At 49.1% G+C, this 15,420-nt stretch overlaps 1 protein-coding gene across 1 annotated transcript in view; it reads left to right on the forward strand.

The window, feature by feature from the left end:
• The window catches only part of ATPSCKMT (ATP synthase c subunit lysine N-methyltransferase), a 153,048-nt gene that overhangs the window by 402 nt on the left and 137,226 nt on the right, over nt 1–15,420 (forward strand). The gene's annotated exons all lie outside the window — the stretch shown is intronic.

Raw genomic sequence — 15,420 nt, forward strand, 5'->3', positions numbered from 1 at the left:
TGTGCCCGAACGAGAAGGGTGCAATCTAGGTGGCTCTCCTGAGCTGCTTAGAGTAAAAGTTTAAATAGGTTTTTTATTTTCAGTGAGACCTGCTGGCAACAGGCTCACTGCATCGAGGGACTTAGGGAAGAGAAACGAACTCACCTGCGTGCAGAGTGGATTGGGTTTCTTAGGCTACTGGACATTAGCTCCAGAGGGACGATCACAGGCCCAGCCATGGATGGGTCCCGGAGCCGCGCCGCCGGCCCCCTTACAGATGCTGAAGCAAGAAGAGGTCCATAAATCGGCGGCAGAAGACTTTCCTGTCTTCATAAGGTAGCGCACAGCACTGCAGCTGTGCGCCATTGCTCTCAGCACACTTCACACTCCGGTCACTGAGGGTGCAGGACGCTGGGGGGGGGGGGGGGGCGTCCTGGGAAGCAATGAATTTACCTTAGTTGGCGAAAAATACATCACATATAGCTCCTGGGCTATATGGATGTATTTAACCCCTGCCAGTTTTCCAGTAAAAAGCGGGAGAAGAGCCCGCCGTGAAGGGGGCGGGGCCTATCTCCTCAGCACACAGCGCCATTTTTCCCACACAGCTCCGCTGGTAGGAAGGCTCCCAGAATCTCCCCTGCATCCTGCAACTACAGAAACAGGGTAAAAAAGAGAGGGGGGCACTTATTTGGCAAAATAACAGATATAAGCAGCTATAAGGGATAGACACTTATTGTAAGGTTGTCCCTATACATATATAGCGCTCTGGTGTGTGCTGGCAAACTCTCCCTCTGTCTCCCCAAAGGGCTAAGTGGGTCCTGTCCTCTATCAGAGCATTCCCTGTGTGTGTGCTGGGTGTCGGTACGTGTGTGTCGACATGTATGAGGAGGAAAATGATGTGGAGGCGGAGCAGAGTGTCTGTAACAGTGATGTCACCCCCTAGGGGGTCGACACCTGAGTGGATGTACTGTTGAAAATTACGTGACAGTGTCAGCTCTATATAAAAAAACAGTGGTTGACATGAGACAGCCGGCTACTCAGCTTGTGCCTGTCCAGACGTCTCATAGGCCGTCAGGCAGATGGCAGATACAGACGCCGACACGGATACTGACTCCTGTGTCGACGGTGAAGAGACAACCGTGATTTCCAGTAGGGCCACACGTTACATGATTGAGACAATGGAAAATGTTTTCTCTATCGTCCTAAGTGGATGCTGGGGTTCCTGAAAGGACCATGGGGAATAGCGGCTCCGCAGGAGACAGGGCACAAAAGTAAAGCTTTTACAGGTCAGGTGGTGTGTACTGGCTCCTCCCCCTATGACCCTCCTCCAGACTCCAGTTAGATTTTTGTGCCCGGCCGAGAAGGGTGCAATTCTAGGTGGCTCTCATAAAGAGCTGCTTAGAGAGTTTAGCTTAGGTTTTTTATTTTACAGTGATTCCTGCTGGCAACAGGATCACTGCAACGAGGGACAGAGGGGAGAAGAAGTGAACTCACCTGCGTGCAGGATGGATTGGCTTCTTGGCTACTGGACATGAAGCTCCAGAGGGACGATCACAGGTACAGCCTGGATGGTCACCGGAGCCACGCCGCCGGCCCCCTCACAGATGCTGAAGCAAGAAGAGGTCCAGAATCGGCGGCTGAAGACTCCTGCAGTCTTCTTAAGGTAGCGCACAGCACTGCAGCTGTGCGCCATTTTCCTCTCAGCACACTTCACACGGCAGTCACTGAGGGTGCAGGGCGCTGGGGGGGGGGGCGCCCTGGGAGGCAAATGAAAACCTTTAAAAAGGCTAAAAATACCTCACATATAGCCCCAGAGGCTATATGGAGATATTTACCCCTGCCTAAATGTACTAAATAGCGGGAGACGAGCCCGCCGGAAAAGGGGCGGGGCCTATCTCCTCAGCACACGGCGCCATTTTCTGTCACAGCTCCGCTGGTCAGGAAGGCTCCCAGGTCTCTCCCCTGCACTGCACTACAGAAACAGGGTATAACAGAGAGGGGGGGCAAAATAAATGGCAATATATTAATATAAAAGCAGCTATAAGGGAGCACTTAATCATAAGGCTATCCCTGTCATATATAGCGTTTTTTGGTGTGTGCTGGCAGACTCTCCCTCTGTCTCCCCAAAGGGCTAGTGGGTCCTGTCTTCGTATAGAGCATTCCCTGTGTGTCTGCTGTGTGTCGGTACGTGTGTGTCGACATGTATGAGGACGTTATTGGTGTGGAGGCGGAGCAATTGCCAAATATGAGGATGTCACCTTCTAGGGGGTCGACACCAGAATGGATGCCTTTATTTGTGGAATTACGGGATAGCGTCAACTCGCTTAAGCAGTCGTTTGCCGACATGAGGCGGCCGGACACTCAATTAGTGCCTGTCCAGGCGCCTCAAACACCGTCAGGGGCTGTAAAACGCCCCTTGCCTCAGTCGGTCGACACAGACCCAGACACAGGCACTGATTCCGGTGGTGAAGGTGACGAATCAACCGTATTTTCCAGTAGGGCCACACGTTATATGATTTTGGCAATAAAGGAGATGTTACATTTAGCTGATACTACAGGTACCACAAAACAGGGTATTATGTGGGGTGTAAAAAAACTACCAGTAGTTTTTACCGAATCAGAAGAATTAAATGACGTGTGTGATGAAGCGTGGGGTGCCCCGATAAAAAACTGCTAATTTCAAAGAAGTTATTGGCTTTATACCCTTTCCCGCCAGAGGTTAGGGAGCGCTGGGAAACACCTCCTAGGGTGGACAAAGCGCTAACACGCTTATCAAAACAAGTGGCGTTACCCTCTCCTGAGACGGCCGCACTTAAAGATCCATCAGATAGGAGGATGGAAAATATCCAAAAAGGTATATACACACATGCAGGTGTTATACTACGACCAGCTATTGCGACTGCCTGGATGTGCAGTGCTGGGGTAGTTTGGTCAGAGTCCCTGATCGAAAATATTGATACCCTGGACAGGGACAATATTTTACTGTCGTTAGAACAAATAAAGGATGCATTTCTTTATATGCGTGATGCACAGAGAGATATCTGCACACTGGCATCACGGGTAAGTGCTATGTCCATTTCGGCCAGAAGAGCTTTATGGACACGACAGTGGACAGGCGATGCGTAGAGGAGTTATTTGGGGTCGGTCTATCGGATTTGGTGGCCACGGCTACGGCCGGGAAATCCACCTTTCTACCTCAAGTCACTCCCCAACAGAAAAAGGCACCGACCTTTCAACCGCAGCCCTTTCGTTCCTTTAAAAATAAGAGAGCAAAGGGCTATTCATATCTGCCACGAGGCAGAGGACGAGGGAAGAGACAGCAACAGGCAGCTCCTTCCCAGGAACAGAAGCCCTCCCCGGCTTCTACAAAAGCCTCAGCATGACGCTGGGGCTTCGCAAGCGGACTCGGGGGCGGTAGGCGGTCGTCTCAAGAATTACAGCGCGCAGTGGGCTCACTCGCAGGTAAATCCCTGGATCCTGCAGATAATATCTCAGGGGTACAGGTTGAAATTAGAGACAGAGCCACCTCACCGTTTCCTGAAGTCTGCTTTACCAACGTCCCCCTCAGAAAGGGAGACGGTTTTGGAAGCCATTCACAAGCTGTATTCTCAGCAGGTGATAGTCAAGGTACCTCTTCTACAACAAGAGAAGGGGTATTATTCCACTCTTTTTGTGGTACCGAAGCCGGATGGCTCGGTAAGGCCTATTCTAAATCTGAAGTCCTTGAACCTGTACATAAAGAAGTTCAAGTTCAAGATGGAGTCACTCAGAGCAGTGATAGCGAACCTGGAAGAAGGGGACTTTATGGTATCCTTGGACATCAAGGATGCGTATCTCCACGTTCCAATTACCCCTCACACCAGGGGTACCTCAGGTTCGTTGTACAAAACTGTCACTATCAGTTTCAGACGCTGCCGTTTGGTTTGTCCACGGCACCTCGGGTCTTTACAAAGGTAATGGCCGAGATAATATTTCTTCTTCGAAGAAAAGGCGTATTAATTATCCCATGCTTGGACGATCTCCTAATAAGGGCAAGGTCCAGAGAACAGCTAGAGATGGGTTTAGCACTATCTCAAGAGGTGCTAAAGCAGCACGGATGGATTCTGAATATTCCAAAATCCCAATTAATGCCGACAACTCGTCTGCTGTTCCTGGGGATGATTCTGGACACAGTTCAGAAAAAGGTTTTTCTTCCCGAAGAAAAAGCCAAGGAGTTATCTGACCTGGTCAGGAACCTCCTAAAACCAGGAAAGGTGTCTGTACATCAATGCACAAGAGTCCTGGGAAAAAATGGTAGCTTCTTACGAAGCAATCCCTTTCGGCAGATTCCATGCAAAGGGATCTGTTGGACAAATGGTCAGGGTCGCATCTTCAGATGCACCTGCGGATAACCCTGTCGCCGAGGACAAGGGTATCCCTTCTGTGGTGGTTGCAGGAGGCTCATCTATTGGAGGGCCGCAGATTCGGCATGCAGGATTGGATCCTGGTGACCACGGATGCCAGCCTGAGAGGCTGGGGAGCAGTCACACAGGGAAGAAATTTCCAGGGAGTGTGGTCGAGCCTGAAAAAGTCTCTTCACATAAGCATTCTGGAACTAAGAGCAATCTACAATGCTCTAAGCCAGGCGGAACCTCTGCTTCAAGGAAGACCGGTGTTGATCCAGTCGGACAACATCACGGCAGTCGCCCATGTAAACAGACAGGGCGGCACAAGAAGCAGGAGGGCAATGGCAGAAGCTGCCAGGATCCTTCGCTGGGCGGAGAATCACGTGATAGCACTGTCAGCAGTATTCATCCCGGGCGTGGACAACTGGGAAGCAGACTTCCTCAGCAGACACGACCTTCACCCGGGAGAGTGGGGACTTCATCCAGAAGTTTTCCACATGCTATTAAACCGTTGGGTAAAACCAATGGTGGACATGATGGCGTCTCGCCTCAACAAAACACTGGACAGGTATTGCGCCAGGTCAAGAGATCCGCAGGCAATAGCTGTGGACGCGCTGGTAACACCTTGGGTGTACCAGTCGGTATATGTGTTTCCTCCTCTGTCTCTCATACCAAAGGTATTGAGGATTATACGGCAAAGAGGAGTAAGACTAGTGGCTCCGGATTGGCCAAGAAGGACTTGGTACCCGGAACTTCAAGAGATGGTCACGGACGATCCGTGGCCTCTACTTCTGAGAAGGGACCTGCTTCAGCAGGGTACTTGTTTTTTTTTTCAAGACTTACCGCGGCTGCGTTTGACGGCATGGCGTTTGAATGCCAGATCCTAAAAGGAAAAGGCATTCCAGAAGAAGTCATTCCTACCTTGATAAAGGCAAGGAAGGAAGTCACCGCGAAGCATTATCGCCGTATTTGGCGAAAATATGTTGCGTGGTGCGAGCAGCGGAGTGCTCCGAGGGAGGAATTTCAACTGGGTCGTTTTCCTACATTTCCTGCAATCAGGATTGTCTATGGGTCTCAAATTGGGATCTATTAAGGTTCAAATTTCGGCCCTATCAATATTCTTCCAAAAAGAATTGGCCTCAGTCCCTGAGGTCCAGATTTTTATCAAAGGAGTACTGCATATACAGCCTCCTGTGGTGCCTAAGGTGGCACCGTGGGATCTAAATGTAGTTTTAGATTTCCTCAAATCCAATTGGTTTGAACCACTAAAGAATGTGGATTTGAAATATCTCACATGGAAAGTGACTATGTTACTGGCCCTGGCTTCGGCCGGGAGAGTATCTGAACTGGCGGCTTTGTTTTATAAAAGCCCTTATTTAATTTTCCATTCGACATAGGGCAGAGCTGCGGACGCGTCCGCATTTTCTCCCTAAGGTGGTATCAGCGTTTCACCTGAACCAGCCTATTGTAGTGCCTGCGGCTACAGACGACTTGAAGGACTCCAAGTTGTTGGACGTTGTCAGAGCCTTAAAAATATACATTAAAGGACGGCTGGAGTCAGAAAATCTGACTCGCTGTTTATACTGTATGCACCCAACAAGTTGGGTGCACCTGCTTCTAAGCAGTCGATTGCTCGTTGGATTTGTAACAAAATTCAACTTGTACATTCTGTGGCAGGCCTGCCACAGCCTAAATCTGTTAAGGCCCATTCCGCAAGGAAGGTGGGCTCATCTTGGGCGGCTGCCCGAGGGGTCTCGGCATTACAACTCTGCCGAGCAGCTACGTGGTCAGGGGAGAACACGTTTGTAAATTTTTACAAATTTGATACCCTGGCAAAGGAGGACCTGGAGTTCTCTCATTCGGTGCTGCAGAGTCATCCGCACTCTCCCGCCCGTTTGGGAGCTTTGGTATAATCCCCATGGTCCTTTCAGGAACCCCAGCATCCACTTAGGACGATAGAGAAAATAAGAATTTACTTACCGATAATTCTATTTCTCGGAGTCCGTAGTGGATGCTGGGCGCCCATCCCAAGTGCGGATTATCTGCAATACTTGTACATAGTTATTGTTAACTAATTCGGGTTATTGTTTAGGAAGCCATCTTTCAGAGGCTCCTCTGTTATCATACTGTTAACTGGGTTTAGATCACAAGTTGTACGGTGTGATTGGTGTGGCTGGTATGAGTCTTACCCGGGATTCAAAATCCTCCCTTATTGTGTACGCTCGTCCGGGCACAGTACCTAACTGGAGTCTGGAGGAGGGTCATAGGGGGAGGAGCCAGTACACACCACCTGACCTGTAAAAGCTTTACTTTTGTGCCCTGTCTCCTGCGGAGCCGCTATTCCCCATGGTCCTTTCAGGAACCCCAGCATCCACTACGGACTCCGAGAAATAGAATTATCGGTAAGTAAATTCTTATTTTATACATTTCTGATAATACGAGTACCACCAAAAAAGGGGTATTATGTTCGGTGAGGGAAAAACTACCTGTAGTTTTCCTGAATCTGAGAAATAAAATGTGTGATGATGCGTGGGTTTCCCCCCGATAACAATTAATAATTTCTTAAAAAGTATTGGCTGCATACCCTTTCCCGCCAGATGTTAGGATGCATTGGGAAACACCCCCTAGGGGGGATAAGGCGCTCACACGCTTGTAAGAACAAGGGCTCTACCCTCTCATGAGATGGCCGCCCTTAAGGATCCTGCTGATAGAAAGCAGGAGGGTATCCAAAAAAAGGTATTTACACACATACTGGTGTTATACTGCGACCAGCTATCGCCTCAGCCTGGAGGTGCAGTGCTGGGTTGGCATGGTCGGATTCCCTGACTGGAAATATTGATATCCTAGATAAGGATAGTATATTATTGCCTATAGAGCATTTAAAAGATGCATTTCTATATATGCATGATGCACAGCGGAATAATTGCCGACTGGCATCAAGTATAAGTGCGTTGTCCAATTCTACCAGTAAAATGGTCATGTGATGCGGATTCCAAACGTCATTTGGAAGTATTGCCTTTGAAAGGGGACATTTGGGGTCGGTCTTTTAGACCTGGTGGCCACGGCAACAGCTGGGAAATCCACGTTTGTACCCCAGGTCGCCTCTCAAAATAAGACGCCGTATTATCAGGCGCAGTCCTTTGTTGGCAAGCGGACAAAAGGTTCCTCTTTTCTGCTCGTGACAGAGGGAGAGGAAAAAGGCTGCAGAGATCAGCCAGTTCCCAGGAACAGAAACCCTTTCCAGCCTCTGCCAAGCCCTCAGTATGACGCTAGGGCTTTACAAGCTCAGGCACGGTGGGGGCCCGTTCTCAATGAATTTCAGTGCGCAGTGGGCTCACTCGCAAGTAGACCCCTGGATCCTTCAGGTAATATCTCAGGGGTACATATTGGAATTCGAGACGTCTCCCCCTCGCCGTTTCCAAAAGTCGACTTTACCGACGTCTCCCTCGGACAGGGAGGCAGTTTTGGAAGCCATTCACAAGCTGTATTCCCAGCAGGTGATAATCAAGGTACCCCTCCTGCAACAGGGAACGGGGTATTATTCCACACTATTGTGGTACCGAAGCCAGACGGCTCGGTGAGACCGATTCTAAAATCTAAAATCTTTGAACACTTACATACAGAGGTTCAAATTCAAGATTGAGTCACTCAGAGCAGTGATTGCGAACCTGGAAGAAGGGGACTACATGATGTCTCGGGACATCAAGGATGCTTACCTTCATGTCAAAATTTACCCTTCTCACCAAGGGTACCTCAGGTTTATGGTACAGAACTGTCACTATCAGTTCAGACGCTGCCGTAGGGATGGTCCACGGCACCCCGGGTCTTTACCAAGGTAATGGCCGAAATGATGATGTTCCTTCGAAGGAAGGGAATTTTAGTTATCCCTTACTTGGACGATTCCCTGATAAGGGTAAGATCCAGGGAACAGTTGGAGGTCGGTGTAGCACTATCTCAGATAGTGTTGCGGCAGCACGATTGGATTCTCAATATTCCAAAATCGCAGCTGGTTCCGTCGACGTGTCTTCTGTTCCTAGGGATGATCCTGGACACAGTCCAGAAAAAGGTGTTTCTCCCGGAGGAGAAAGCCAGGGAGTTATCCGAGCTAGTCAGGAACCTCCTCAAACCGAGACAAGTCTCAGTGCATCAATGCACAAGGGTTCTGGGTAAAATGGGGGCTTCCTACGAAGCAATCCCATTTGGCAGATTCCACGCAAGAACTTTCCAGTGGGACCTGCTGGACAAATGGTCCGGGTCGCATCTTCAGATGCATCAGCGGATAACCCTGTCACCAAGGACAAGGGTGTCCCTCCTGTGGTGGTTGCAGAGTGCTCATCTTCTAGAGGGCCGCAGATTCGGCATTCAGGACTGGGTCCTGGTAACCACGGATGCCAGCCTGCGAGGCTGGGGAGCAGTCACACAGGGAAGGAATATCCAGGACTTATGGTCAAGCCTGGAGACATCACTTCACATAAATATCCTGAAGCTAAGGGACATTTACAATGCTCTAAGCTTAGCAAGACCTTTGGTTCAAGGACAGCCGGTGTTGATCCAGTCGGACAACATCACGGCAGTCACCCACGTAAACAGACAGGGTGGCACAAGAAGCAGAAGGGCAATGACAGAAGCTGCAAGGATTCTTCGCTGGGCGGAAAATCATGGGATAGCACTGTCAGCAGTATTCATACCGGGAGTGGACAACTGGGAAGCAGACTTCCTCAGCACGACCTCCACCCGGGGAGAGTGGGGACTTCACCCAGAAGTCTTCCACAGGATTATAAACCGTTGGGAAAAACTCGACAGGTATTGCGCCAGGTCCAGGGACCCTCAGGCAATAGCTGTAGACGCTCTGGTAACACCGTGGGTGTACCAGTCAGGGTATGTGTTTCCTCCTCTGCCTCTCATACCCAAGGTACTGAGATTGATAAGATGGTGAGGAGTAAGCACTATTTCTCTAACGTCCTAGTGGATGCTGGGGACTCCGTCAGGACCATGGGGGAATAGCGGGCTCCGCAGGAGACAGGGCACATCTAAAAAGCTCTTTAGGTCACATGGTGTGTACTGGCTCCTCCCCCTATGACCCTCCTCCAGGCTTCAGTTAGGTTTCTGTGCCCGGCCGAGTAGGGTGCAACCTGGATGGCTCTCTTATAGAGCTGTTTAGAAAAGTCTTTTTTAGGTTTAAACTAATCAGTGATACCTGCTGGCGACAGGATCACTGCAACGTGGGACTTAGGGGAGAGACTTGCAACTCACCTGCGTGCAGGAGGATTGAAGTCTTAGGCTACTGGACACTGAGCTCCAGAGGGAGTCGGAACACAGGTCAGCCTGGGGTTCGTCCCGGAGCCGCGCCGCCGATCCCCCTTACAGACGCTGAAGACGGCAGAGACGGAGGTCCGGTGACAGGCGGCAGAAGGCTTCTCAGTCTTCATAGAGGTAGCGCACAGCACTGCAGCTGTGCGCCATTGTTGTCTCACAGGCTCACTGACACGGTCACGGAGGGTGCAGGGCGCTGCTGGGGGCGCCCTGGGCAGCAATATAAATACCTAATTTGGCAAAAGAAATACACCACATATAGCCATTAAGGCTATATGTATGTATTTTAACCCAGGCCAGTATTAAAAAACCGGGAGGAAAAGCCCGCCGAGAAAGGGGCGGAGCTTATTCTCCTCAGCACACAGGCGCCATTTTCCCTCACAGAAAGGCTGAGGGGAAGGCTCCCATGCTCTCCCCTGCACTGCACTACAGAAACAGGGTTATAACAGAGAGGGGGGGCAATGATTTGGCGATATAAATATATATTAAATGCTATAAGGGAGGAACACTTATATAAAGGTTGTCCCTGTATAATTATAGCATTTTGGTGTGTGCTGGCAAACTCTCCCTCTGTCTCCCCAAAGGGCTAGTGGGTCCTGTCCTCTATCAGAGCATTCCCTGTGTGTGTGCTATAGGTCGGTACGTGTGTGTCGACATGTATGAGGAAAATGTTGGTGAGGAGACGGAGCAAATTGCCTGTAATAGTGATGTCACTCTCTAGGGAGTCGACACATGAATGGATGGCTTACTTATGGAATTACGTGATAATGTCAACACGCTGCAAGCCGGTTGACGACATGAGACAGCCGGCGGACAAATTAGTATTGGTCCAGGCGTCTCAGACACCGTCAGGGGCTTGTAAAAACGCCCATTTACCTCAGTCGGTCGACAGACACTGACACGGACACTGACCCCAGTGTCGACGGTGAAGAAACAAACGTATTTTTCCTTTAGGGCCACAAGTTACATGTTAAGGGCAATGAAGGAGGTGTTACATATTTCTGATACCACAAGTACCACAAATAAGGGTATTTTGTTGGGTGGGAATAAACTACTTGTAGTTTTGCCTGAATCAGATAAATTAAATGAAGTGTGTGATGATACGTGGGGTTCCTCCGATAGAAAGTTATGGGCGGTATACCCTTTCCCGCCAGAAGTAAGGGCGAGTTGGAAAACACACCTTAGGGTGGATAAGGCGCTCACACGCTTGTAAAAACATGGCGTTACCGTCTCCAGATACGGCCGCCTCAAGGAGCCAGCTGATAGGATGCTGGAAAATATCATAACAGTATATACACACATACTGGTGTTATACTACGACCAGCAATCGCCTCAGCATGGATGTGCAGCGCTGAGGGGGCTTGGTCGGATTTCCTGACTGAAAATTTTGATACCCTTGACAGGGACAAGATTTTATTTACTATAGAGCATTTTAAGGATGCATTTCTATATATGCGTGATGCGCAGAGGCATATATTGTATTCTGGCATCAAGAGTAAATGTGATGTACATATCTGCCAGACGAAGACACGACAGTGGTCAGGTGAGGCAGATTACAGACGGCATATGGAAGTATTGCTGTATAAAGGGGCGGTCCATTGGACCTGGTGGCCATGGCAACAGCTGAAAAATCCACCTTTTGTTACCCCGAGTCACATATCGGCAAGAAAGGACACAGTCTTTTCAGTCTCAGTCCTTTCGTCCCCATACGGGCAGGCGGGCAAAGGCCAGTCATATCTGCCCAGGGGTAGAGGAAAGGGAAGAAGACTGCAGCAAGCAGCCCATTCCCAGGAACAGAAGCCCCTCACAGCTTCTGCCAAGTCCGCAGCATAACTCTGGGGCCGTACAAGCGGACTCAGGTGCGGTAGGGGGTCATCTCAAGAGTTTCAGCACGCAGTGGGCTCACTCGCAAGGGAACTCCGGGATCCTACATGTAGTATCCCAGGTGTACATTAGAAATTCGAGACGTCTCCCCCTCACACAATTCACAGGCTGTATTCCCAGCAGGTGATAATCAAAGTACCCCTTTTACAGAAGGGGGTAGTATTCCACACTATATTGTGGTACTGAAGCCAACCGGCTCGGTGAGATCTGAAATATTTGAACACTTACATACAAGCGTTCAAATCAAGATGGAGTCACTCGGAGCAGTGATAGCGAACCAGGAAGAAGGGGACGATATGGTGTCACTGGATATCAGGGACGCTTACCTACAGGTCCAAATTTGCCCTTCTCACCAAGGGTACTTCAGGTTCCTGGTACAGAACTGTCACTATCAGTTCAGACGCTGCCGTTTGGATTGTCCACGGCGCCCCGGGTCTTTACCAAGGTAATGGCCGGAATGATGAATTTTCTTAAAAGAAACATGGACGCTTTCCTGATAAGGGCAAGGTCCAGAGAACAGTTGGAGGTCGGAGTAGCACTATCTTAAGTAGTGCTACGACAGCACGAGTGGATTCTAAATATTCCAAAATCGCAGCTTTTTCCGACGACACGTCTACTGTTCCTAGGGATGATTCTGGACACAGTCCAGAAAAACGTGTTTCTCCCAGTGGAGAAAGCCAGGGAGTTATCCGAGATAATCGGGATCCTCCTAAAACCAGGAAAAGTGTCAGTGCATCATTGCACAAGAGTCCTGGTAAAAATGGTGGCTTATTACGAAGCAATTCCATTCGGCAGATTTCCCGCAAGAACTCTTCAATGGGATCTGCTGGACAAATGGTCCGGATCGCATCCTCAGATGCATCAGCGGATAACCCTATATCCAAGGACAAGGGTGTCTCTCCTGTGGTGATTACAGAGTGCTCATCTTCTAGAGGGCCGCAGATTCGGCATTCAGGATTGGATGCCGGTGACCACGGAGGCCAGCCTGAGAGGCTGGGGAACAGTCACACAAGGAAAAAATTTCCAGGGAAGTGTGATTAAGTCTGGAGAATTCTCTCCGCATAAATAAGCTTAGAGCAAATATATAATGCTCCAAACTTAGCAAGACCTCTGCTTCAAGGTCAGCCGGTATTGATCCAGTGGGATAACATCACGGCAGTCGCCCACGTAAACAGAAAGGGCGGCACAAGAAGCAGGAGGGCAGTGTCAAAACTGCAAGGATTTTTCGCTAGGCGGAAAATCATGTGATAGCACTGTCAGCAGTGTTCTTTCCGGGAGTGGACGACTGGGAAGCAGACTTCCTCAGCAGGCATTACCTCCTCCCGGGAGAGTGGAAACTTCATAGGGAAGTTTTTCAGCATGATTGTGGACCGTTGGCAAAGACCAAAGGTGGACATGATGGCGTCCCGCCCGAACAAAAAACGGGACAGGTATTCCGCCAGGTCTTGAGACCTTCAGGCGATAGCTGTGGATGTTCTGGTAACACCGTGGGTGTACCAGTCAGTGTATGTGTTCCCTCCTCTGTTTCTCATAACCAAGGTATTGAGAATTATAAGACATAGAGGAGTATGAACTATACTAGTGGCTCCGGATTGGCCAAGAGGGACTTGGTACCCGGAACTTCAAGAGATGCTCACAGAGGACTAAGGGCCTGGGGAGCTAAGATGGGACTTGCTTCAGCAAGTACCATGTATATTCCAAGATTTACCGCGGCTGCGTGTGACGGCATGGCGGTTGAATGCCGGATCCTGAAGGGAAAAGACATTCCATAAGAGGTCATACCTACCTTGGTTAAAGCCAGGAAGGAGGTGACCGCACAACGTCATCACCACATGTGGTGAAAATATGTTGCGTGGGTAAGGCCAGGAAGGCTCCACGAAGGAAATTCAACTAGGTCGATTTCTGCACTTCCTGAAAACAGGAGTGTTTTGAGCCTCAAATTGGGGTTCATTAAGATTTAAATTTCGGCCCTGTAGATTTTCTTCCAGAAAAAAAAAAAAAAAAAATTGACTTCAGTTCCTGAAGTCCAGATTATAAAGGGTGTATTGCATATACAGTTTTTTTGTGCCTCTAGGGGCACCGTGAGATCTCAACATAGTGTTGGGATTCCTTAAAATCATATTGGTTTGAACCGCTCAAATCTGTGGATTTGAAATATCTCACATGGAAAGTGACCATGCTGTTGACCAATATCTCACATGGAAAGTGACCATGTTGTTAGCCCTGGCCTCGGCCAGGCGATTGTCAGAATGGGCGGCTGTGTCTTACAAAAGCCCATATTATAATTTTCCATTTGAACAGGGCAGAACTGGGACTCGTCTCCAGTTTCTTCCTAAAGGGGTGTCAGCGTTTTCACCTGAAACAACCTATTGTGGTGCCTGAGGCTACTGGGGACTTGGAGGACTCCAAGTTACTAGACGTTGTCAGGGCCCTAAAAATAAATATATATATATATATATATATATATATATATATATATATATATATAGTTAGGACGGCTTGCTGTTTATATTGTATGCACCCAACAAGCTGGGTGCGTCTGCTTCTAAGCAGTCTATTGCACGCTGGATTTGTAGTACAATTCAGCTTGCACATTCTGTGGCAGGCCTGTCACAGTCGAAATATGTAGATGCCATTCCACAAGGAAGGTGGCATTCATCCTGGGCGGCTGCCCGAGGAGTCTCGGCATTATAACTTTGTCGAGCAGTTACGTAGTCAAGGGAGAACACGTTTGTAAAATTTTACAAATTTGATACTCTGGCTAAAGAGGACCTGGAGTTCTCTCATTCGGTGCTGCAGAGTCATCCGCACTCTCCCGCCCGTTTGGGAGCTTTGGTATAATCCCCATGGTCCTGACGGAGTCCCCAGCATCCACTAGGACGTTAGAGAAAATAAGATTTTACTTACCGATAAATCTATTTCTCGTAGTCCGTAGTGGATGCTGGGCGCCCATCCCAAGTGCGGATTGTCTGCAATGTTTGTACATAGTTATTGTTACAAAAAAATCGGGTTATTACTATTGTTGTGAGCCATCTTCTTAGAGGCTACTTCGTTTTGTTATCATACTGTTAACTGGGTTCAGATCACAAGTTGTACGGTGTGATTGGTGTGGCTGGTATGAGTCTTACCCGGGATTCAAGATCCTTCCTTATTGTGTACGCTCGTCCGGGCACAGTACCTAACTGAAGCCTGGAGGAGGGTCATAGGGGGAGGAGCCAGTACACACCATGTGACCTAAAGAGCTTTTTAGATGTGCCCTGTCTCCTGCGGAGCCCGCTATTCCCCCATGGTCCTGACGGAGTCCCCAGCATCCACTACGGACTACGAGAAATAGATTTATCGGTAAGTAAAATCTTATTATTCGTGGCTCCGGATTGGCCAAGAAGGACTTGGTAACCGGAACTTCAAGAGATGCTCACGGAGGATCCGTGGCCTCTACCTCTAAGAAGGGACCTGCTCCAGCAAGGACCCTGTCTGTTCCAAGACTTACCGCGGCTGCGTTTGACGGCATGGCGGTTGAACGCCGGATCCTGAAGGAAAAAGGGCATTCCGGATGAAGTCATCCCTATCCTGATCAAAGCCAGGAAGGATGTAACCGCAAAAACATTATCACCGCAATTGGCGAAAATATGTTGCGTGGTGCGAGGCCAGTAAGGCCCGACGGTGGAAATTCGACTGGGTCGATTCCTACATTTCCTGCAAACAGGAGTGTCTATGGGCCTGAAATTGGGGTCCATTAAGGTTCAAATTTCGGCCCTGTCAATTTTCTTCCAAAAAGAACTAGCTTCAGTCCCTGAAGTTCAGACGTTTGTAAAAGGGGTACTGCATATACAGCCTCCTTTTGGGCCTCCAGTGGCAC

The sequence above is a fragment of the Pseudophryne corroboree genome, chromosome 5, assembly GCF_028390025.1.
Source record: "Pseudophryne corroboree isolate aPseCor3 chromosome 5, aPseCor3.hap2, whole genome shotgun sequence".
NCBI lineage: Eukaryota > Metazoa > Chordata > Amphibia > Anura > Myobatrachidae > Pseudophryne > Pseudophryne corroboree.